The 26122-nt window shown below is 48.7% G+C and overlaps 1 protein-coding gene across 3 annotated transcripts in view; it reads right to left on the bottom strand.

Moving 5' to 3' along the window:
- Nucleotides 1-26122, bottom strand: part of LOC137519515 (actinia tenebrosa protease inhibitors-like) — a 159611-nt gene that overhangs the window by 116209 nt on the left and 17280 nt on the right. The window contains exon 1 of one of the 3 annotated variants that reach the window (XM_068238476.1): nt 25719-25771. The exons of the other annotated variants lie outside the window; for them this stretch is intronic. The gene's annotated coding sequence lies outside the window, so the exon portion shown is untranslated. Of the gene's footprint in view, nt 1-25718; nt 25772-26122 lie in introns of those variants that run through there. 3 annotated transcript variants of the gene reach the window in all.

The raw sequence follows: 26122 nt of genomic DNA, 5'->3' as shown, positions 1-26122 counted from the left end.
CCTGCTGGTATTCTTCCATTTTGACCTGTCTGGCTCTTTCTTCAAGCAGTTTTGGAACATTGTGTTTGTACCGTGGATCCAGAAGGGTATAAACCCAGTAATTGGTGTTGTCCAGAATGCGCACAATGCGTGGGTCGCGTTCAATGCCGTCCTAGGCCGAAGAGGTCATAGCCTAGGGTCACAAAACCTGTTTATTTGGGCAATTTCAATGGTGGCGAGTCTGACGTACATAAATCGCAGCAATGGCCGTTAGCAACGTCTGAATCTCACGAAATGTCTCATGCAGGTAGAAGACATATTGTTAGACTTGGGCTCCAAAGATGGGTTCCCTACATCTCTGCAAACCAGAGTTACAGGGCTCCAAATTTGGTAAAATCACCCATAGGCTTTCATTGGGCCTCCTATTTACAGTTCCAAAATCTCACATCTTTTCAAAGGGCAATGACTCAGCAGTACCAAATTTTCTAGCATTGTAGGGACTCTTAGGGGGAACATGACTGGTGAGTTTCGGGCCCCTAGGCCGAAGAGGTCATAGCCTAGGGTCACAAAAACCTGTTTATTTGGGCTATTTCAATGGTAGTGATGGTGACGTACATAAATCGCAGCAATGGCCGTTAGCAACGTCTGAATCTCACGAAATGTCTCATGCAGGTAGAAGACATATTGTTAGACTTGGATTCCAAAGATGGGGTCCCTACATCTCTGCAAACCAGAGTTACAGGGGTCCAAAATTGGTAAAATCCCCCATTGCCTCCCTATTTCACTTTCCAAAATCTCACATCTTTTCAAAGAGCAATGGCTCAGCAGTACCAAATTTTCTAGCATTGTAGGGACCCTTAGGGGGATCATGACTGGTGAGTTTTGCCACTGCTGAGCCATTGCCCTTTGAAATGGTGTGAGATTTTGGAACGGTAAATAGGAGGCCCAATGAAAGCCTATGGGGGATTTTACCAATTTTGGACCCCTGTAACTCTGGTTTGCAGAGATGTAGGGACCCCATCTTTGGAATCCAAGTCTAACAATATGTCTTCTACCTGCATGAGACATTTCGTGAGATTCAGACGTTGCTAACGGCCATGGCTGAGATTTATGTACGCCACCATCACTACCATTGAAATAGCCCAAATAAACAGGTTTTTGTGACCCTAGGCTATGACCTCTTCGGCCTAGGGGCCCGAAACTCACCAGTCATGTTCCCCCTAAGGGTCCCTACAATGCTAGAAAATTTGCCACTGCTGAGTAATTGCCCTTTGAAAAGATGTGAGATTTTGGAACTGTAAATAGGAGGCCCAATGAAAGCCTATGGGTGATTTTACCAAATTTGGAGCCCTGTAACTCTGGTTTGCAGAGATGTAGGGAACCCATCTTTGGAGCCCAAGTCTAACAATATGTCTTCTACCTGCATGAGACATTTCGTGAGATTCAGACGTTGCTAACGGCCATTGCTGCGATTTATGTATGTCAGACTCGCCACCATTGAAATTGCCCAAATAAACAGGTTTTGTGACCCTAGGCTATGACCTCTTCGGCCTAGGACTGCATTGAACGCGACCCACGCATTGTGCGCATTCTGGACAACACCAATTACTGGGTTTATACCCTTCTGGATCCACGGTACAAACACAATGTTCCAAAACTGCTTGAAGAAAGAGCCAGACAGGTCAAAATGGAAGAATACCAGCAGGCCCTTGTGGAGACTTTAGAGAGGAGATTGACATCCTCCCCCTCCTCTAGCCAGTTGTACGCCGACAGACTGACTTCCGCAAACCCAGAACGACCAGGAGGGCAGCAAACAACACAAGCCGCAGCTAGTGCCCAAAAGGGAATGGTATCGGCAGTGTCCTTGGAGTGGGAAAATTTTCTGACACCCATGCAGCAGCACACAGAACAGCAAGCGTGCAGATCCACCTCCAACACCGATCGCCTGGAGAAGATGGTCAAGGACTACATGTCAGATGGCGTAGCTGTGTTGAACAATCCATCTGCACCCTTCAACTATTGGGTATCGAAGCTAGACACCTGGCACAAACTGGCAATGTACGCAATAGAGGTGCTGGCTTGCCCGGCAGCCAGCGTTATTTCGGAACGCTGTTTCAGTGCTGCCGGAGGCATCGTCACAGATCGGCGGCGTATCCGCCTCTCCACAGAAAATGCAGACCGTCTGACTCAAATTAAAATGAATCAATCCTGGATTGGAAACGACTACGCAACACTCCCAGACCCCAACCAAGTAACATGAACAATGAACATCTGTGATGGGTTAGCGTTTCCGGTCCCTGTTTATTGAACCTCTCATCTGTATTACATTTATGACTGCATGGCGACAAAATGCAAATTGCTATCCGCACGCTTCTTGTCCTCATGCAAGGCCTGGGTTGTTGTGTCTCAAAGCGTGGCCTTCTCCTCCTGCGCCACCCTCCTCCTGTTCCATCACGTGTGCTGCTGCTGGGTTAGCGTTACCGGTCCCTTTTCCTGGAACCTCTTATATGTATTACATTTATGACTGCATGCCGACAAAAAGCATGTTACCTGTGCAAAGAAAACAGACATTTCCCGCATTTAAAAGACAGTTTTCCCTTTGAAACTTTAAAATCGATTTTCTCAAAAACTATAAGCTCTTTTTGCTAAAAAAAAATTTCCTCTTGTACCCACTCCCAAGGTGCACATACCCTGTAAATTTGGGGTATGTAGCATGTAAGGAGGCTTTACAAAGCAATAAAGTTCGGGTCCCCATTGACTTCCATTATGTTCGGAGTTCGGGTCGAACACCCGAACATCGCGGCCATGTTCGGCCTGTTCGGCCCGAACCCGAACATCTAGATGTTCGCCCAACACTATTCCTGACCCGCCCCTATACATCATTATGGAGCTAAACTTTGACCCCTCACCTCAGAGTCAGCAGGCACATGGTGGCCAATCAGCTCACACTCCCTCCTGGACCCCAACCCCTATATAAAAACGCCAGCACTGCAGCCATCTTGCAATCTGCTTGTGCTGTGAGTGAGAGCAGGGAGAGACTATCTGCACATAGGGAAAGTGTTAGGCTGGCCTCTGTTCTGTGTCCCCAATGACCTTATTGCTGTTTGTACAGCATCCTGAGCAGTGGTGCTCATCCAATATTCGGGTATCCGAACTACCCAGATAATCCAAACTTTTTCCACTATCCGAACTCTGAATTGGAATTCGGATATCTTTGTAAATCCGAATAGCACTATGTGGGCAAATTCGGATTTTTCATGTGACAGACAGAGAGAGAGAGAGAGAGAGAGAGAGAGAGAGAGAGAGAGAGAGAGAGAGAGAGAGAGAGAGAGAGAGAGAGAGAGAGAGAGAGAGAGAGAGAGGAGAGAGAGAGAGATAGAGATAGAGAGAGAGAGAGAGGGAGAGAGAGGGAGAGAGAGAGAGAGAGAGAAAACATACTTATTGTATATTTATCTGTGTTACGTTCATCTATCTTAATCCTGCTATTTTCTGACTGTCCTGTCCTGTCTTTGTGAGGCACGCCATCGCTGCAATCGCATTGGCTGCCTCATTCCAGTCTGTCTGGTTTTGGACGCTTGCTGTCGCTAAGTAGCCGCTTGCTAGCAAGCGTTCATTCTGTCTACCTGTCCTGATCTCCTCAGTTCTGGTTTATGCGCTCAGCGCTACTTTGCGCTGAGACGTTATAACGAAAGCATTGTTTGTGGCTGTCAGATCTGCACCGGCTCTGTGCGCCACAATCTCCTATTGGAGTCAGTCCTCCCCTCCACTATTCTAGGGATAGCCTGTTTCCTGGTGCTAGTGTGTGTACCTCCTCCACGCCAGCTCATGCGTTGCATGCTGACTGTGGAGAATACACCACCAAGCCTTACATTATGAAAACCCCATTACCAATCCCCATTGTGGGGGGGATTCCCAGAAAGTATGACACTGTTAATTATGGTTCCTGTTCCTTTAAGAAATTTGAAGAACTTAGCTCTGAAACAGAAAATGAGTTTTTCTCTGAATGTGCCAGGTTCCTGACCAATCCTGATCTCCAAGCGACTCCTGTTTCAACCTGGGCACTCCAGCTAGTTTATATTTTGTTTAAAGGGGAATTATTCCAGTGGGCATTTGATGTTCTCAATCATTCCGATTTGAAAGAGAGACCGCTGGAATTTCTAGCGTTTGTGATCCATAACTGGTTGCGCATAGATCCATTGCCTTTTCCTCTTAATGAACTCCTGTCAGCAGGCCAATCAGCTACTCCTTCAATTGCTTGCAAAAATGTTCAGCAAGCAGAAAGTGTTACTGATAATTTTCCTGCAGCCTTGAATAAATCACCAAGAACAGCAAGGTCTAAGGCCAAACGCAAACGTTCTAAGAAACGTGTCCAATCTGCAGAATCGTTATCCTTAGCGACTGAGACCTATAATGAGATTCTGCCATTAACAGATAATGAAATGCAATTGTCTTTCAGGGGAGTTAAATGGACTTATGAAACTACTAATGAACTTTCCTCCCTGGCTAGGGAAAATAAAGATTTTTGTTTAAAAAAATTATCTGAGTATGATTATGAGGAGATATTACAGAGTATTGAACAAATCAACTTATTTGTGAAGCAAGGAAAGTTTGCATACACTACAGTTCAGCACTTGCTACAGGTATCGGAGATTCTTAGGAATAAGGAATCTGCCAATCACCTGCTAATTAACCCAATATATGTCCCTGCTACAATCATATCTGCAAACCATGATCTGCCTGTTAAGTATGCTTGGAATCCTCCATTTGAGAAAGGAGAGATGGAAGCTCTGGTCAATGAATGGAAGAATGATTCAAGTTCATTTTGTAAATTTTACAGTGCAAAAAGTGAATTAGTATTGAATGCATGCATTAAGTCTGCCTATAACCTAATAAAAACTGGTGTGTGTGAGTATGACTTTGTGGCTCCATTGATTGATGTGTGGGAACTGATTTTGGATGATTTTTATGTGACTCCGAATTCGCAAATTTGGCGTTCTGACCCGCCTGCTTCAGCACCTTTGGCTGATTCAGCAGGTGATTCGGAGCTCTTTTTGTGTGAAATTGAAATTCCTGCAATTCCACCCTGTACCATGGATAACTCAGTGTTACTTACCAGTAAAACAGAAGCCACTGATGCATTCTTAACCTTGCCCTGCGCAAATTTCTCAGCAGAGAATCCAGAGGTCCTGCTGACTTCCGAGTCCAGCCTAGCCAGTACTCATGACTCTTTGTTCAGTGAAACAGACACCAGAAAAATCTTGCCTGTCTCTGCAAACACTTCTGCAGAAATTACCTGTGTTAATAAAGTTCAACTCCTGTCTGATCCAGCAGATGCCAATAGATGCACTACATCAGTTTCTGAGTCCCAGCAATCCTGTCTAGAATCCTCAGAACCCCAGCATCTGAATTTTCCAATTTTACAAATGAATGGTGATTCAGATGCGCAAACATTGTGTCTTGATCTTCCTGTTTCTACACCTCGCTCTAGTTTCGTGAATAGCTCAGAGCATCTGCTCTGTGAACCTGAAATCGCAGAATTATTACCTTGTTCAGAAAATGTTCCAATAAATTTGCCCTGTACCATGAATTGTGCAGTAGATCTCTCCAATGAAACTCAGGTCACAGAATCATTATGCTGTCCAGCAGGTGCTTCCATGGTTTTGCCCTGCAATATGGACTGTTCAGTGATCCTGTCCAGTGAAGCTGTGGTCGCAGAGTCTTATGCTTCACCCAGTACTTTGGATATTTCAAACCCTCTAGCAGAAGGGTCTGAGGCACTGCTTACCTCAGTTGGTGTTGCAGTAATATTCACTTGTCTAGCAGCTGTTTTGGAATTACAGTCTGCTCTAATAAAACTTGGTGAATTTCTGCCCAGCAAAGCAGAAGCCATTGAAATATTGTCCTCGTCAGCAATTGTGTTAGATACCTTGCCCTGTACACAGTCTGATTTAACCAATGTTGAGTCCCTCTCCAGTGTTGTAACAGCCGAGGAACTCCAGCCCTGTCCTCTGAATGTTTCAGAAGTCTTGCCCTGTAACATGGATAATTATGATTCTCTGGTCAAAATAATAGAAATCTCAGAATTTCAGTCCGGTCTGATGAGTGTTCCTGAAACCCAGCCCTGTATCCTGAAAGATTCTGGTTCTCTGGCCGCTGTGGCAGAGGTTCCAGAGTCCCCTTCCTGTCCAGGGAATTCCTCAGTTTTGCCTAGTCCAGTGGGGGCTGCTGCAATACTGACTTGTTCTGCAGCGCCTCATGAGCTCCAATCCAGTGCATTAAATGAGTCTCTGTCCAGTCCAGAGGTAGTTGTGGAGTCCCTATCTGGTTCAGTGCATACATCAGAAGATTTGTCCTGTCTTGTTAGTGCCCCTGAATCTGATTTGTTACTGACTTTGCTGGAATCAGCGACATCTAAGTCTGATCCAGCATTCTCGTGTAAAAGTCCAGTAGTTGCGAAGTTTAGCCATGATGATTTTTTTTTGGCCAGTCCTGGTTTTGGTCCTGTCTTGGCTGACCCTGAGGCTCACAGTTCCTTGACATGCCCAGAGGTTTCTCTTGTGCCGGTGTGCCCAGATGTTCTTTGTGTGCCAGAATGCCCAAGTGTGTCTAAGGTGTTAGCGTGCTCTGATGCTTCCTTAGTGGGAACACGTTCTGATGTTGCCAGTCTGCCTGCATGCCCAGAGATGGTTCTGGTCCCGTGACGTGATGGAACAGGAGCAGGCGCAGGAGGAGAAGGCCAAGCTTTTTGAGACACAACAACACAGGCCTTGCATGAGGAAACTGGAAACGCTAACCCAGCAGCAGCACACATGATGGAACAGGAGGAGGCGCAGGAGGAGAAGGCCACGCTTTTTGAGACGCAACCCAGGCCTTGCATGAGGACAAAAAGCGTGCGGATATAGCAATGCTTTTTGCCGCCATGCAGTCATAAATGTAATACAGATGAGAGGTTCAATAAACAGGGACTGGAAATGCTAACCCAGCAGCAGCAGACGTGATGGAACAGGAGCAGGCGCAGGAGGAGAAGGCCAAGCTTTTTGAGACACAACAACACAGGCCTTGCATGAGGACAAAAAGCGTGCGGATATAGCAATGCTTTTTGCCGCCATGCAGTCATAAGTGTAATACAGATGAGAGGTTCAATAAACAGGGACCGGAAACGCTAAACCATCCCAGATGTTCATTGGTCATGTTACTTGGTTGGGGTCCTGGAGTGTTGCGTAGTCGTTTCCAATCCAGGATTGATTCATTTTAATTTGAGTCAGACGGTCTGCATTTTCTGTGGAGAGGCGGATACGCCGATCTGTGACGATGCCTCCGGCAGCACTGAAACAGCGTTCCGACATAACGCTCGCTGCCGGGCAAGCCAGCACCTCTATTGCGTACATTGCCAGTTCGTGCCAGGTGTCTAGCTTCGATACCCAATAGTTGAAGGGTGCAGATGGATTGTTAGACACAGCTACGTCATCTGACATGTAGTCCTTGACCATCTTCTCCAGGCGATCGGTGTTGGAGGTGGATCTGCACGCTTGCTGTTCAGTGGGCTGCTGCTGCATGGGTGTCAGAAAATTTTCCCACTCCAAGGACACTGCCGATACCATTCCCTTTTGGGTACTAGCTGCGGCTTGCGTTGTTTGCTGCCCTCCTGGTCGTCCTGGGTTTGCGGAAGTCAGTCTGTCTGCGTACAACTGGCTAGAGGAGGGGGAGGATGTCAATCTCCTCTCTAAAGTCTCCACAAGGGCCTGCTGGTATTCTTCCATTTTGACCTGTCTGACTCTTTCTTCAAGCAGTTTTGGAACATTGTGTTTGTACCGTGGATCCAGAAGGGTATAAACCCAGTAATTGGTGTTGTCCAGAATGCGCACAATGCGTGGGTCACGTTCAATGCAGTCTAGCATGAATTGAGCCATGTGTGCCAGAGTCCCACCAGAATCCTCATCATCCTCTTGTGAGCGTTGTGATAGTTGTTGTGATGCATCATAGTCGTCACCTTCCTCCTGGTCTGCTTCTGCTGACCATTCGCGTTGAATTGTGGAAGTCCAACGTGCACCGCTCTGGCCCTCGTCAGTGGTGGCATGAAACTCCTGCTCCAACTCCAGCTGTTCCTCCTCCTCTTCTTCGTCATAGCTGCTGGGGCCAGCGTTCCCTGAGGCGGATGGCCTGATGTTGGTACCATCACGCTGATCGTTTTCTCCTTCAGATTCCCCCAGTTGCATCATGACAGCTGTTTCCTTGATTTTTAACATCGACCTCTTCAGTAAACACAGCAGTGGTATGGTAATGCTGACTGAAGAGTTGTCACTGCTCACAAGCAACGTGGATTGCTCAAAATTTTGGAGGACTTGGCAGAGGTCCAACATGTTGGCCCAATCGGATCCACAGAAGCTTGGCAGCTGGCCGGATGCGCCTCGGTACTGCGCCGTCATGTACTGGACCACTGCACTCTTCTGCTCGCAAAAGCGGGCTAGCATGTGCAGCGTAGAATTCCAGCGCGTAGGGACATCACACAGCAAGCGATGGTGGGGGAGATTGAAGCGCTCCTGCATCTTGGCGAGTGCCCCCGAAGCAGTACTGGAAGTTCTACAATGTTTGGCCACTCGACGCACCTTCAACAGAAGATCGGCCACGCCTGGGTATGTCCTCAGGAACCGCTGAACTACTAGGTTCATCACGTGCGCCAGGCAAGGGATGTGTGTCAGCTTAGCCAACCTTAAAGCGCGAATGAGATTACTCCCATTATCACACACAACCATGCCCGGTTTCAGGTCCAGCGGTGCCAGCCACAAATCCGTCTGTTCCTTTATTCCCTTCCAAATTTCCTCCCCTGTGTGCTGCTTATCCCCAAGGCAGATCAGCTTCAGCAACGCTTGCTGACGCATGCCAACAGCTGTGCTGCACTGCTTCCACGATCCTACTGCTGCTGGGTTAGCGTTTCCGGATGAGGTACAGCTTTGAGATGCGTTGGAGGAGAAGGAGTCAGAGAGGTAGGTGCTGCTGTTATCCAGTGGGAGGGACGGCGGTGCAGCTGTTTGTGGCGTGGGCAACACCCGTGCCGTAGCAGGTGAGGAATCGCTGCCAGGCTCCACAAGGTTCATCCAGTGCGCGGTAAGGGAGATGTATCGACCCTGGCCGAACGCACTCGTCCAGGTGTCAGTGGTGAGGTGAACCTTGCAGGCAACGGCATTCTTCAAGCTTCGGGTTATTTTGCTGACCACGTGCTCATGCAACTCAGGCACTGCAGAGCGTGCAAAGTGGTAGCGGCTGGGAACCACGTAACGTGGGATGGCCACTGACATCATGCCCTTGAAGCTGTTTGTCTCCACCAATCGATATGGCAGCATTTCGCAGGCCAGAAGCTTGGCTATGCTGGCTGTTACTGCCACGGCCCGGGGGTCATTTGCTGGCAATTTCCTCTTGCGCTCAAACATCTCCGACACAGACAACTGAACCGTAGCGCTGCACACGGAAGGGCTGTTGGTTGTTGTGTTTGAAGAACACTGGGAGACCTCAAGAGCACTACTCCGGAAAGTGACAGTGTCAGCGTCGTCTGATGTTTGTGAATGTTGTGAACCACGCAATGGCTGGGCTACTGCTGCTGCTGAGGCGGGTCTGGTGAACCCAAGGGAGGCAGTGTTGTTTCTGGTACCCTGTCCTGACGCGTTTGCCCAAAGAGTGGGATGTTTGGATAGCATGTGACGGCTCATGCTGGTGGTGGAGAGGTTGTTAATACTTTTCCCCCTGCTCAGGCGGGTCTTGCACACCTTGCAAATCGCCATGGTAACATCCTCAGTGCAGTCTTCAAAGAAAGCCCAGACTTTGGAGCACCTGCCTCCTTGCTGGCGATTTCTGTTTGCTCCTCTTTTGCCTCTCACTTGAACTTCCACGCTTGTGGTGCCTGAAATTGCGCGCCGCCTACCTTGTGGCACAAGGCGAGCTCGTGCAGCAGTGGGTTCTTCAACAGACTCATCTGTGCTGCTGCTGCGACGGCGATGTTCTCGTTCACAAACAAAATCTGGGTCTCTGTCCACATTGTCCATACCCTCCTCTTCCATCTCCTCAAACTCGTCATATGTCATTGTGGGCCGCCGCCGTGGAGTAGAGCTCCCCACAACAACCTCTGCGCAGCACACTCCAACGTCGTCTTCCAGATCTTGTCGGCCGACCTCCTGCAATTGCAACCCCTCCTGCCCAAATTGCTCTGGGATTTGGGTTTCCGAGTCCTCTTCGGACTCGCCTTGTATTTCAGTGCGCGGTGCATTTCCCACAGTTAACGGTTGTGAATCCAGGCACAACATTTCTGGCTGTTCCTCCATTGACCTTTGAAAGGTGGAAGTTTGTTGGGCTGGGAATAGCTCCTGCGAATACCCCATTGTGTCCTGAGGTAATTCATCGGACTGGTTATCTGGCAGTTGTGTGCGTGGTGTCGCTGCCGGTTGTGTCAGCTTTGTGCCCACTGGCTCCTTGTAACTGGCTGAGGACTCGGACCTCGTGCGTGATGTGCTGGTGCTGCTTAACCCACTGCTGGACGCTTGAGAGGTCATCCAAGTAATTATCTGGTCCTGTTCTTTTGGATTTGTGAGGGTTGTTGTCCTGGACAACATGGGCGGTATTGAGTGGGTTTTCTTGGGTGCTCCCCTGTGGCCTGTACGTGAACCGTCAGGGGAAACACCTCTTCCCTTGCCCCTCCCTCTTTCACCGGATTTCTTCCTCATTTCACTTATCCTTACAGTACACGCTGACTGGCAGCAGTACAGTGGCAGTACAGAAATGCTATACAGTACCACTATTCCCAGCAGCGACACAGAGCACAATGCTATACAGTGACGGGTGAGCGGTGTACCACTATTCCCAGCAGCGACACAGAGCACAATGCTATACAGTGGCGGGTGAGCGGTGTACCACTATTCCCAGCAGACACAGAACAGTACACAGAATGCTATATAGTGTGGCTGAACGAGCGGTGTACTACTGTTCCCAGCAGACACAGAACAGTACACAGAATGCTATATAGTGTGGCTGAACGAGCGGTGTACCACTATTCCCAGCAGACACAGAACAGTACACAGAATGCTATATAGTGTGGCTGAACGAGCGGTGTACTACTGTTCCCAGCAGACACAGAACAGTACACAGAATGCTATATAGTGTGGCTGAACGAGCGGTGTACTACTGTTCCCAGCAGACACAGAACAGTACACAGAATGCTATATAGTGTGGCTGAACGAGCGGTGTACTACTGTTCCCAGCAGACACAGAACAGTACACAGAATGCTATATAGTGTGGCTGAACGAGCGGTGTACCACTATTCCCAGCAGACACAGAACAGTACACAGAATGCTATATAGTGTGGCTGAACGAGCGGTGTACTACTGTTCCCAGCAGACACAGAACAGTACACAGAATGCTATATAGTGTGGCTGAACGAGCGGTGTACCACTATTCCCAGCAGACACAGAACAGTACACAGAATGCTATATAGTGTGGCTGAACGAGCGGTGTACTACTGTTCCCAGCAGACACAGAACAGTACACAGAATGCTATATAGTGTGGCTGAACGAGCGGTGTACCACTATTCCCAGCAGACACAGAACAGTACACAGAATGCTATATAGTGTGGCTGAACGAGCGGTGTACTACTGTTCCCAGCAGACACAGAACAGTACACAGAATGCTATATAGTGTGGCTGAACGAGCGGTGTACTACTGTTCCCAGCAGACACAGAACAGTACACAGAATGCTATATAGTGTGGCTGAACGAGCGGTGTACTACTGTTCCCAGCAGACACAGAACAGTACACAGAATGCTATATAGTGTGGCTGAACGAGCGGTGTACTACTGTTCCCAGCAGACACAGAACAGTACACAGAATGCTATATAGTGTGGCTGAACGAGCGGTGTACCACTATTCCCAGCAGACACAGAACAGTACACAGAATGCTATATAGTGTGGCTGAACGAGCGGTGTACTACTGTTCCCAGCAGACACAGAACAGTACACAGAATGCTATATAGTGTGGCTGAACGAGCGGTGTACTACTGTTCCCAGCAGACACAGAACAGTACACAGAATGCTATATAGTGTGGCTGAACGAGCGGTGTACTACTGTTCCCAGCAGACACAGAACAGTACACAGAATGCTATATAGTGTGGCTGAACGAGCGGTGTACCACTATTCCCAGCAGACACAGAACAGTACACAGAATGCTATATAGTGTGGCTGAACGAGCGGTGTACTACTGTTCCCAGCAGACACAGAACAGTACACAGAATGCTATATAGTGTGGCTGAACGAGCGGTGTACCACTATTCCCAGCAGACACAGAACAGTACACAGAATGCTATATAGTGTGGCTGAACGAGCGGTGTACTACTGTTCCCAGCAGACACAGAACAGTACACAGAATGCTATATAGTGTGGCTGAACGAGCGGTGTACCACTATTCCCAGCAGACACAGAACAGTACACAGAATGCTATATAGTGTGGCTGAACGAGCGGTGTACTACTGTTCCCAGCAGACACAGAACAGTACACAGAATGCTATATAGTGTGGTTGAACGAGCGGTGTACTACTGTTCCCAGCAGACACAGAACAGTACACAGAATGCTATATAGTGTGGCTGAACGAGCGGTGTACCACTATTCCCAGCAGACACAGAACAGTACACAGAATGCTATATAGTGTGGCTGAACGAGCGGTGTACTACTGTTCCCAGCAGACACAGAACAGTACACAGAATGCTATATAGTGTGGCTGAACGAGCGGTGTACTACTGTTCCCAGCAGACACAGAACAGTACACAGAATGCTATATAGTGTGGCTGAACGAGCGGTGTACTACTGTTCCCAGCAGACACAGAACAGTACACAGAATGCTATATAGTGTGGCTGAACGAGCGGTGTACTACTGTTCCCAGCAGACACAGAACAGTACACAGAATGCTATATAGTGTGGCTGAGCGAGGTACACAGTGGCAGTAAACAATGCTATATATAGTGTGGCTGAGCGAGCGGTGTACTACTGTTCCCAGCTGCGACACACAATGACTGGGGGGGACCCTGGCTAGCGTGGCTGGAGCGCGAACTACCCTGCCTGCCTACCCAAAGCTAAACCCACAGACAAATGGCGGAGATATGACGTGGTTCGGGTATTTATTTACCCGAACCACGTGACCGTTCGGCCAATCAGAGCGCGTTCGGGTCCGAACCACGTGACCCGTTCGGCCAATCACAGCGCTAGCCGAACGTTCGGGGAACGTTCGGCCATGCGCTCTTAGTTCGGCCATGTGGCCGAACGGTTTGGCCGAGCACCGTCAGGTGTTCGGCCGAACTCGAACATCACCCGAACAGGGTGATGTTCTGCAGAACCCGAACAGTGGCGAACACTGTTCGCCCAACACTAGTGGGAATCTGCATGTCTGCTCCCATTGGATGACCTCAGTATAAAGATCTGCTTCCTGCAGGGTTTCCTTGGGTTTTCATAGCGTCAGTTAAGCCCGTCTTGCTGTCGCTTCAGCCCCCGATCGTGTTTCTTGTTCTAAAAGATACTTTGCTGGTTTTGCATCATTTATTGGTTCATTGCCAATATATATGCATACCAGCACGTTTATTATTTTCCTTGTATTCGTGTTACGTTGATACATCAGTGTCGCTGATATATACGTACACGAACTGTTTATTTCCTGTGTTCAGTTAGTCAGTTTTCCAGCACGTTTTGGTAGTTTGCGCGTACCGTGAACACCCGTGCTGAGCTAGTTATCCTGTTCCTGGTCCTGTTTGTGGATTGCGTTCATCTCTGCGAAGAGATAACGAATCCTTCTGAATCCTGTTCTGTTCCTGTTTGTGGATTGCGTTCATCTCTGCGAGGAGATAACGAATCCTTCTGAATCCTGTTCTGTTACTGTTTGTGGATTGCGTTCATCTCTGCGAAGAGATAGCGAATCCTTCTGAGTCCTGTTCCCTGTATTACTCCAGTCCTAGTCAGCGTTCCTGCTTATGTCATATATCGGTTCATTGCCGATATATACATATGTTAGTCAGACGTTACAAATAGTTTCATTGATAGCTGTAATTGTAATACGCTAGGAAAACATACTTATTGTATATTTATCTGTGTTACGTTCATCTATCTTAATCCTGCTATTTTCTGACTGTCCTGTCCTGTCTTTGTGAGGCACGCCATCGCCGCATCGCATTGGCTGCCTCATTCCAGTCTGTCTGGTTTTGGACGCTTGCTGTCACTAAGTAGCCGCTTGCTAGCAAGCGTTCATTCTGTCTACCTGTCCTGATCTCCTCAGTTCTGGTTTATGCACTCAGCGCTACTTTGCGCTGAGACGTTATAACGAAAGCATTGTTTGTGGCTGTCAGATCTGCACCGGCTCTGTGCGCCACAATCTCCTATTGGAGTCAGTCCTCCCCTCCACTATTCTAGGGATAGCCTGTTTCCTGGTGCTAGTGTGTGTACCTCCTCCACGCCAGCTCATGCGTTGCATGCTGACTGTGGAGAATACACCACCAAGCCTTACAGTAAGTAGCTAGTGTAGCGGCCCAATCCTCCCAGGTCTCAACGGCAGCTAACACCACCTTGGAGGATAGAATACCCTCGGGAAATGTTGACTGAGTTGTCTCAGGCTCGAAACATCTGGAGAGAGCGTCTGCCTTGACGCTCTTAGAACCTGGAGTGTACGTGATAACAAATCTGAAGCATGAAAAGAACAAGGACCAGCGGGCCTGTCTGGGAGTAAGTCTTTTTGCGCCCTCAATGTACTCCAGGTTCTTATGGTCAGTATATACGACAATAGTATGTTCTGCACCCTCCAGCCAATGACGCCATTCCTGAAAGGCTAACTTGATGGCAAGGAGTTCCCTGTTGCCCACATCATAGTTTCTCTCAGCAGGGGAAAATCTACGTGAGAAGTAAGCACAGGGATGTGTCTTGCCCTGCAGACCAGAACGTTGAGATAGGACAGCCCCCACCCCAATTTCCCAGGCATCCACCTCCACCATGAAGGGAAGGGTGACATTGACATGTCTCAATATAGGTGCAGAGCAAAACAATTTCTTCAGGGTATCGAAGGCTGACTGAGCCTCCGGTGACCAATGGTATGGGTCAGCCCCTTTCTTGGTAAGACTAGTCAAAGGGGCTACTACCTAAGAGAATCCCTTGAAAAATCTCCGGTAGTAGTTAGCAAAACCAAGGAATCTTTGAAGTGCCTTCAAGCCTACCGGTTGTGGCCACTCTAAGACAGTCGAAACCTTTTCTGGATCCATAGAGAGACCTGAAGTTGAAATAATATACCCAGCCCCTTCACAAACTCGTAGTCTATAAAATTAGCCGCAGAGCCAGAATCTATGAAAGCCTCAGTGCAAACAGTCAAATTCCCCCAAGAAATGGAACACGGGAGAAGTAATATGATTATTCTGATTTAGAGGTAAGCTCTGTGCGTCTAGGGTATTACCTCTAACTACACCTAGACGGCAGCGTTTCCGGATTTCTTGGGGCAATTTTGAGCAATATGGCCTTCCTCTGCCCAATATAAACAAAGTCTTTCAGCCCTTCTGCGCTCCTTCTTGGCCTGGGTCAACCGAGAATGTCCGATCTGCATCGGCTGATCAGTAGGGGGGGTAGGTGACGAGGATGCATAAGAGAGAGCTCTTACTGCATTCTTGCCTCTCGATTGACGCTGATAGCGTAACCTGCGGTCTGCTCGTATCGCCAAGGAAATGGCATCATCGACGGACTTCGGTTCAGGGTGCCCTAACATTAGTTCAGAGACTGCGTCTGATAGGCCTGAAAGAAAAGAGTCTAATAAGGCGTAGGACCCCCACCTAGATGACACGGCCCACTTTCTGAACTCTGCCGCATAAACCTCAACCGTATCTCGACCCTGCCTGAGAGTTTTGAGCTTCCTCTCAGCAGTGATCGAAGCATCCGGATCATCATAAATTATAGCCATTGCTTTGAAAAATTCCTAAGTGCCGTATCTTCAGGTGAAAGACCATATGCCCAGGTTTGTGAGTCCCCGGACAATAAGGTCTTAATAAAAGTCACCCTTTGCTGCTCAGAACCTGACAAAGTTGGTCTTCACTCGAAATAAGACAAAACCCGGTTGCGGAAGTTCTGGAAGTTGGATCTTTGCCCCGAAAACTTTTCGGGCACCGACATACGGAGATCTGTGACTGGAGGGGATTGAACTGTGGCCACAGTCATTTGCAAGACCTGCACAGACCCAGCCAATTGTGTGATCTGAGTCTGTTGCAAATTAACCACCTCAATAAGGTTTTTAAGCGAGGTGGTTAGAGTCTCGATCTGACTGCGTAATGCATCCATACTAGTGGTCTGCTGTTCTGTAACGATCGGTGTCAGTAAGCAGAGAGAATCTGATTATTAGTGATCTGCAGTATCACCAATAATGCAGATGTCACCTGATTATTGATGATCTGCAGAATCACCAATAATGCAAGTGCAACTAACCTCTGGATACCGTATGCAGAAAATGACAATCAAAACTGTACAATATACAAGACTGTGGAAATATCCACTACACAGTGATTCCTCAGAGGTGTGGTTACCTCTGAATGGGAACCCCGTGTGTGAGATCCTCGGCCCAGGCGAAGATTGGGATCTCAGCCCTTGGCAGTAATCGTCTGCTAGGGCAGGCGTCTCGGAGAGGCAAGCCTCAGAGATATCCCACCAGTGGGAGACGTTCCACTGGGGAAAAGAGAAAGGTCAGACAGGCAAAGGTTCGGCAACAGAGAGACGGCAGCAGTACAAGAACAGAAGGCTGATTCAGAGTCCGTTAACAGGCAGGGTCGGCAACTAAGAATCAGATAGGCAAAGGTACAAAATCGAGAAGAGGAGAGAGTAGTCAGGGATAGCCAAAGTTAAGACACAGATAAATATGCAATACAATCCTAAACTGGGGTGTGACGTCCTTGATATCAACACCATGGAACTGAGCTAAGGTCTGAGCGTTTACACCTAAGTATTCATGACAGCAGACAACTTGCTACTGACCAGCAAGTCCTATTTGTAGCCAGAGAGCTACTCAGCGCCGCCCCAGAGCCCCAGCCAATCCAGAGCACTGCAGGAGTCAGCTGACCGGCTTGGTCAGCTGACTCTTCTCCTGGAACAATAAAGTTCCTGTCTCCTCGCGCGTGATCTGCCGCCTCCGCGCCGGCGAGAGAGCGGGCGACCCCCCAGGCAGCAAGCGTGCGCCGGAGTCCGCCGAGCTCACGGACTCCGCCGCCCGCCCTACACCACTCGCTGGCAGGAGTGCAGAGGCCCCCGTCCGAGATGCGGAGCCCCCTTCCCCCACTTGCGCTCCGGCGGCGGCTCCGCTATCTCTCACAGTGGGTACCGCATCCCTCCAGGGAACTTGAAGAGCTCACACTGCCATTAGTATGCTAAGTTCAAGTAAATGCAGGCCCTACAAGCAGAGGGTGCTCAGAGCACAAGGCCCACCACCACCGCAGCAGCATCATCCCTCTCTCAGGGTCGTGAAGCCCACACCACAGCACGCAAGTGGACTACACCCTCCAGTGCAGCCTCGGCAGGTGACACAGACATTGAGGCTGGTGAGGCCAGCCATTCCTCCTCCTTGGCCTCCTCTATTTCCCCTGCAGCACAACATCGGTGTCAGACCCTGCTGAGCGACACCTTTCAGGGTCTGACCAAGCCTCTGCCTCCTAATTACAGGCACATCAGAAATCTAAATGGCTTGCTGGCCCGGGCCATGGCATCACAGCTCCATCCCTACTCCCTGGTGCAGGAGGGGAGCGATATGCAGTCGCTGCTCCAGTTTGGCATCCCTGAGTGGCAAATCCCAGTCGCCACTATTTCTCGAGTAACGCCATCCCAGCACTCTACAATTTTGTGGTGACAAATGTGGCCCGTTCGCTGGACTATGCCGACAAGCGGGTCCACATAATAATTAACTCATGGGGCAGCCAATTTGGGGCAAGCACCTTTCAGACAGCACACTGGAAGGGGGGCAAGCAAGGACTTCCAGGGCGTACTGCACCAGCTCACTCCAAATATCCAGGTGCTTGACCCAGTAATCCAAGGGGTCCACAGGGGTGTCGCTCTCAAGCCCGCTGTAGGACCCCATGTAGTCTGCCACCATCCGGGTCAGGCGCTGGTTCTGGCTTTGAGAGCCAAATGCTGCTGCTGCAGGCACCTCCTCAGTCGGTAGTGGTACTGGCGTGGCATAGAGCGCCTTTGTCAGAGACAGCAGGTTTGTTGGGTGCCTGCTGCTGCTGGACGCAGGCACCTGCTGCTGTGCTGACTGGACTGTGACAGCAGGGGGGTGGGGGGGGGGGGAAGTCTGGGGGGAGGCTTCCTCCAAGCGCCGAACCAGGGGCTGCTGCATGTCTCTCATTTGGTGCACAGGGTCTCCTCCTGCAGGCAGGAACTGATGCAGCTTCCCCTTTAGCCGTGGGTCCAGCATCAGGGCGATCCACATGTCCTCCTGACCATGCATCTCTTTGACCCTTGGGTCCCTGCGCAGGCACTGCAACATGTGCGCTGCCATGCGGAAGAGGGCTGTCATCTCTGCCGACACATGATCTTGATCATCCCCAGTGCTGACCTCCTCCTCTGATTCCTGAGCCTCCCCCTGCTCTCTCCACCCCCGCACCACTGCAGTTGCACTCAGCTGTGTCCCCTCATCTTCAGGGACCTCCAACTCCTCCAAGTCCTCAAGCTCCTACTCCTGACGCACAGAGGTGGACTGTGGTTGTTGCTGCTGCTGCTCCTGCTGGATCAAGGCTGCCTCTTCCACTTCCAGCAGAGCATTGAGGGCCTTGTCCAGCATGCAGACCATGGTCACCCATTCACAAACTGAAGCACGGTCCTGGTTGACCATGTTGGTGGCCTCCAGGAAGGGTGCCAGGACCAAGCACACCAGCTGCATTTTGCTCCAAACAGCACTGCATATGATCTCTGGGAGGTGGGTGGTGCTGGTCCCGAATATGGCGGCATCAGTGGTGGGTTTGGCCAAGTAACAGTTGACAGCCTGCCTCTGCTCAACCAGATGTTCCAACATGGCCAAGGTGGAATTCCACTGTGTTGGAATGTCTATGATCAGACGGTGCCGTGGCAGGTTCAGCTCCAGCTGCATGGCTTCCAGGGCCGTTGAGGCACCGGCCGAGCAGCGGAAATAACCCACCATTTTGTGAGCCGCTTTTAAAAGTGGCTCCATCCCCTGGTAGGTGCACAGAAATTTCTGAACCCCCAGGTTCAGGACGTGGGCCAGACAGGGGATGTGGGTGAGGTCTCCCCGGTGGATGGCAGCAACAAGGTTGGCCCCATTATCAGACATCACCTCTCCGACTCTGAGGCCTCTGGGGGTCAGCCAACTCCTTTCCTGCTCTCGGAGTTTGTCCAGGACGTGGTCTGCTGTCAGTTTATTCTTGCCCAGGCTGACCATCTCCTGCAGCACTTGGCAGTGGCAGGCCTTCACACTGCTGCTGAGGCATTTGGCGGAGGGTGGAACTGGACCACAGGAACCTGCTGAACTTTCGCTGGCACCACCCACTGTCTTGACGATGGTGCTCACCCCCTTTCACCAAACTGATCCAGTGGGCCGTGAAGGACAGATAGCGTCCTGTCCTGAACCTGCTGCTCCAAGAGTCCATCGTCACATGGACCTGCTCCCCTACCACATGGTCTAGGCCATGCTCCACGTTGGCCATCGCGAAGCGGTGCAGTGCTGGCTTGGCCGTGCATGAGAAATAGTGACGGCTGGGTATTGGCCAAATACAGCGCTGCTCTCTGCAGAAGTACACGCATGTCGCCCCCCTCCTGCACAAAGGAGTACGGGAGGAGCTGGAAGGACATGGCCCGTGCAAGCAGGCCGTTGAGCTGCCAGAAGGACTCACTCAACATGGTCTGATGTCACATAGGGCTTGCAGGGGATGAGTAGGAGGGAGCAGAGGAGACCGCTGAGGACTGGCTGCCTGAACAGGCCTCAGTGTCGGCAGGAGTGGTAAAGGGGGTTCTGGTGGTGCTTTTAGCCGGAGCACTGCCAGTACCAGCTTCCTTCAGCCTCTTGAACTCCTCATGCTCGTGAAGATGTTTTATGGAAAGATGAGTTATGAAGCTGGAGGTGCCATAATTGGAGGGGTTGCAACCTCTGCTCAGCTTCACCTTGCACACATTACAAGTCACAAACTTGCTTCCACAACTGGCTGTCCACTGAGGGCAGGATAGAAATTTGCCCCTACGCCCTGAATGGGCTACAGCTGCTGCTTTTTTTCTCCCTGCGTTGGTTGGGCCTGTGGTGGTTGGGCCTGCGGTGGTTGGGGTCTGGGGTTGAGTGGTGCGGCTTGTGGTTGCGGCAGGAGAAGATGAAGCAGCAGGCTGTGGGTCCCACATTCCATGCCCACTGCTGCTCCTGCCAATGTCAGCGACGCTAATCCTCCGTGACAGACCCACGGATGCATCCTCAGACTCAGAGCCAACATCCCCCTCTTGTGGTTGGTAGTCACGGTCAGCATTATTATCATCATCATCAAACAATGGCTGGGATGGTGATCACCCCCCACACTCTTCTTCTGCTGACACCTCAGGCAAGGAATCCCCACCAACTATCACCGTCACCATCTTTGACTCCTCCGGAAAGAAGTGCGCCCAGAATGTCCTTCTTAAGGGGGTGGAGCTCTCTCTTGTAGAGCTGGTGGGGTTGACCTGCTCATCCACCATCAGCTGCATCACAGGCTCCACGTCTTTCTCCTCTAATTTGTGGTGCCGACCCTGCTGAAAAATGGCCGCTACACGCTGCTGCACCTCTGCAGCGTGACTCCCCCTATCAGCTGGGCGCCCAGTGCATCCACGGCCAGTGGCTACCAGAATGGGCAGTGTGGCAGAACTGCTGGCGGTGACGGTACCAGCAATGTTTCCTCTCTTCTTGGCCTTGATGCCCTTCCCCCGGGTGCCAGTGCCAGCAGACATAGTGCAAGTCTTGATGATGTCACCAGATGGATGTGGGGTACTTGCATTTTATTCAAATCAGGGTAATTGGTGTTGGACTTGACTTGGATTAATTAGCATGGAGTGACAGACAGCAGAGTAGAACACAGTGTGCACATTAACGGACGGTCTGTCACACTGACACTCAGAGTGATCAGCACAGCAGAAATGCAGTAGTCACACAGACAGTACTATTCTAACAACTAGCACTGCAGTACTAAATAACTACACAATATACAGTAATCCTCCCTATGCCCTAAACTATACTGTGTAGCTAAGGCACAGGCCTGGCCTATGTGCACAAACAGCACACACAGACACAGACACCTAACTAGCAGAGCTGCTGCAGGCTGCAACAGAGACTGTCACAGCTCACAGACAGCAGAGACTGTCACAGCTCACAGAGAGCAGAGACTGTCACAGCTCACAGGCAGCAGAGACTGTCCCAGCTCACAGACAGCAGAGACTGTCACAGCTCACAGAGAGCAGAGACTGTCACAGCTCACAGGCAGCAGAGACTGTCACAGCTCACAGACAGCAGAGACTGACACAGCTCACAGACACACACACACTAACTACAATCACAATCACAATCATAAAAAGAGCCTAACTAAACTCTCCCTAGCAGAGTCTGTCAGCAGCTGTCCCTTGCCTTTTATAAGGGGGGGGGGGGGGGGGGCTTCAGGAGTGAGTGCAGTCTGATTGGTGACAATGTGCCTGCTGACTGTGATGTAGAGGGTCAAAGTTTTGCTCAATTGAGCATTATGGGGGCGAATCGAACTTCCGCAAAAGTTCTCCTTCGCCGGAGAACGCAAACCACCTAAAGTTCGCCTGGAACCATTCGCGGGCAAACTGTTTGGGCCATCTCTAACAGGTAGGAGTCCCAGTATAGGTAGGTAGGCATAGGTAGGTGCCCTAGTATAGGTAGGTAGGTAGGCATAGGTAGGTGTCCCAGTAGTCAGCTAGGAGTCCCAGTATAGGTAGGTAGGGATAGGTAGGAGTCCCAGTGTAGGTAAGTAGGCATAGGTAGGAGTCCCAGTATAGGTAGGTAGGCATAGGTAGGTGCCCCAGTAGTTAGCTAGGCATAGGTAGGAGTCCCAGTATAGGTAGGTAGACATAGGTATTAGACCCAGTATAGTTAGGTAGGCATAGGTAGGAGTCCCAGTATAGGTAGGTGCCCTTGTATAGGTAGGTAGGTGCCCTAGTATAGGTAGGTAGGTAGGTAGGTAGGCATATGTAGGTGTCCCCGTATAGGTAAGTAGGTGCCCCAGTAGTAGTCCCAGTATCGATAGTTAGGCAAGGGCCTGACTGGCACAGTAATAACAATTACCAAGGTCCAGCTGCAACAGATAGGGCTGTATAATGTCAGTGGGCAACAACAAAAAAACACATCAGGAGAACATACATTATCTCTCAAAAGAGCTGTTGTGAGGTGCTTTTATAGCAATAAGAATCAGCCAGGAGCAAGCTAACAAGCCTATAACAGCCTAACTAATCTTTCCCTATGAGAGAGTCTGCCAACAACTGTCCCTTCTCTCACTATTGCAGGCACACGAGTGAGTGTAATGGCCGGCGGAGCCTGCCTTATCCACTTTACCCCCGCGCGTACGGATTTCTCCGCCCCTTTTTCCATCCTTTCACCCCCAGGGACGGAGAAATCCGTACTTTGCGCACTCCCGCCGCTGTCCGCGCTCCCGCTCGTAAACACGCCGCCCGCCGCTAGTAAACACGCCGCCGCCGCCCGCTCGCCCAGAGATCAACGAACGGGAAAATCCATTCCCGTTCGTTGATTTAAGCTCCGCAATGATCTGCTGCCGCTCGGCTGAGCAGCGCAATCATTGTGGAAAAATAACAAAGTCCCAGCCTCTTTCTACTTCCTGCAAGCGTCCGGAAGGACGCTTGCAGGTCGCATGAAACAAATTGGTAATGTTGCCATCTTGTGGCCAAATAGTAAAACTACACCCTAACCATTTTTTACACACAAATAAACTTGTTTTACACAAAAAATTAACTCCTTACCTCCCACACTCCCCAATTATTTTTTTTTTTTGTAATTAAAAAAAAAAATAAAAAATTTACAATTTAAAAAAAATACATAAATAGTTACCTTAGGGACTGAACTTTTTAAATATTTATGTCAAGAGGGTATAACACTGTTACTTTATAAACTATGGGCTTGTAATTAAGGATGGACGCAAAACTGAAAAAAATGCACCTTTATTTCCAACTAAAATATTGGCGGCAAACATTGTGATAGGGACATAATTTAAACGGTTTTATAACCGGGACAAATGAGCAAATACATTTCATGGGTTTTAATTACAGTAGCATGCATTATTTAAAAACTATAAAGGCCGAAAACTGAAAAATAATAAATTTTTTCCCACATTTTTTCCTATTTTCCCATTAAAACAAATTTAGAATAAAATTATTCTTGGCATAATGTCCCACCTAAAGAAAGCCTAATTGGTGGCGAAAAAAACAAGATATAGTTCATTTCATTGCGATAAGTAATGATAAAATCATAGACGAATGAATGGAAGGAGCTCTGAAAGGTGAAAATTGCTCTGGTGGTCAGGGGGTAAAACCCCTCAGTTGGGAAGTGGTTATATAAGTGGGGAGTGGCTCCAGGAGAGAGTGTAGCCTGATTGGCTACAATGTGCCTGCTGACTGTGATGTAGAGGGTCAAAGTTGACCCTAATGGAGCACTTTGGGGGCGAACTGAACTTCCGCAAAAGTTTGCGTTACAAGACGAACGCGAAACACTGTAAGTTCGCCTGGAACCGTTCGCAGGGGAACCTTTCGGGCCATCACTACCCAGGGGATTGGGGGGGTAAAAAACCCATGTTCTGCCACGGGATAGTGGCGTTTTAACAGGGGCAAAAGGTAAAAATCCGTTTTTAATTTGGCTTCAGTGTCTCTTTAAGTGTCAATCAGTTCCCTAAACATTTTTTTAATCATTAAGCTTTTCTAAAATATGAGTGCTTGATGAGGCCATAGATCAGCATGACCAAGCGCAGGAAGAGGAAGAGTTGTGGTCACAATCACCACCAGAAGGAACCTTGTCACCTGCTGTATAGTGGCTGCAACAAACACTTTCTGTCAAAGTACATACAGTAATTTTACAAAATACGTAATTGTGATACATATTAACAAAATACATAAAGTAATTCATAAACGAAATGTTTGTATGTCAGCCTGTCCCATCACGTGTAGAGCCAAGTCATTGCATCTCTTGCCACGGCTGCAAGAAATATTTTTTTAACCATTTCAGCCCCGGGTATTTTTCACCTTATGCATCAGAGCAATTTTCACCTCCCATTCATTTGCTAATAACTTTGTCACTAAGGCCCAGTTCACATTGCACGCGTTTCCAGCCGCGTTTTGGAAACACGTGCAGGAGGCCGACACCACGACATCAGACATTGCATAGACTGCACTGTCTGATGTTCACACTGCATGCGTTCCGGACCAGTGCGGCCCGGGAACGCATGCTGCACGCGGTTTTTGCAGAAAACGCGCGGCTGTCCCATTCACTTTTCAGTGATGGGATCAGCCACGCAACGCATACAAATGTGGATGGCGTGCGTTCACATGCGTTGCGTTCCGCACGCGTGGCCATCCACGTTTGTGATGTGAACGGGGCCTCATTATCACAATGAACTGATCTATATCTTGTTTTACTGCCACCAATTAGGCTTTCTTTGGGTGGTACATTTTGCTAAGAATAATTTTTTCTAAATGCATTTTAACAGGAATATTAAGAAAAACATTGAATACATTCATGATTTCTCACTTTTTTGCCATTATAGCTTTAAAATAATACATGCTACCATAATTAAAACCTATGTATTTTAATGTTGAAGCTTTCCAGAGGCGCCAATAGAATAAAAGTCACTTAAACGAGCTTAAAACCGATGGGGCAGTGGTGGGCCTATCCCATCCATGCGGACAAAGCAAACAAAGGAAGGACTGTGACATCAACAGTCAAACAACAATTTATTTATACTCCACAGTAAAAATAGGCAACGCGTTTCATGGGCTCAATCCCGCTTCATCAGGCCAATCAAAAAGGAGCATACAGCTGAAAACAAAGTGTCAGAGGACATAGTGTAAGGCAGGTTTTGTGAGTATCACTCAAACAATCAATGTCAAAACATAACTATATGAACATCAAAACATATTCAGAGGTACTTATTATGCAACACTCTTAAATCATGCAATTCTATGCAAAGTGATTTTATGCAGAACATTTTCATGTAGAAAACTCCAGATTTAGCCTATTAGCTCTACTGGCCACTGTATTCCTTTTGCTTTTCATGCAACAGATATAAATAGAGATACATTTGATCAGGTAAAATAAATGCATGTAAATTAATATGTTCCTTAATGGGATCAAGTGGTATATAATAATAAATGGGAGCTACCTGTTGATTCAGGGAGGGGGGAGGGCAAACGTGTCACCAAGAGAGGTAAAAACGTATTTGCAGCTAAAAGGACAAAGAGTAAAAATATATAGAGTAAAATTATGGAGTAAAAATACAGAACAAAAATATAAAGTAAAAAATATATATATACATATTGTTATCTATAGAATATAGGGCAAACATATGTATTATTACCAGGGTGAGGACGAGGTCAATCAAAGTATAATAGTACTAGAAATGGTAGTGATAAAGATCTCTGTTAAACAATAGAACAATAGAACAATAGAACAATAAGACAATCAAACAACAGACCAGCGTTGCCTGAACACTGGCTTACCTTAACAGCATCAAAACCACACTGAGCGCCTCTGTAATCACATAGAATGCTCCAGTGTCTTAAGAAGGGGGAGAGTAAGCTTTTCCACCAATCACCAACTGCCATGTGGAACGTATGATGTCATTGCTGTGGGGCGGAGTAGAGATGGAAAAGTACAAAGTGTGAAAACTTACACACTGGCGTGATGGCTGCTGCCTATAGCGGCTAGATAGTGTAATGGTCAAGGGCTCTGCCTCCGACACAGGCGACCCGGGTTCATATCCCGGCACAGCAAGCCAGCACCCAATTTAGTTTTTGGACATCAGTAATAATGAGGTAAACAAACATTTTGCAGAGTGAGGGAGATAACGTGGTAATAAAAAGTTTATAAAAAATGTGTAAATAATAATAATATTAATAATAAA

This window comes from Hyperolius riggenbachi, chromosome 5 (assembly GCF_040937935.1).
Source record: "Hyperolius riggenbachi isolate aHypRig1 chromosome 5, aHypRig1.pri, whole genome shotgun sequence".
Lineage (NCBI taxonomy): Eukaryota > Metazoa > Chordata > Amphibia > Anura > Hyperoliidae > Hyperolius > Hyperolius riggenbachi.
Note: the sequence above shows the minus strand (reverse complement) of the source record. Positions and strands in the feature narration are given on the sequence as shown.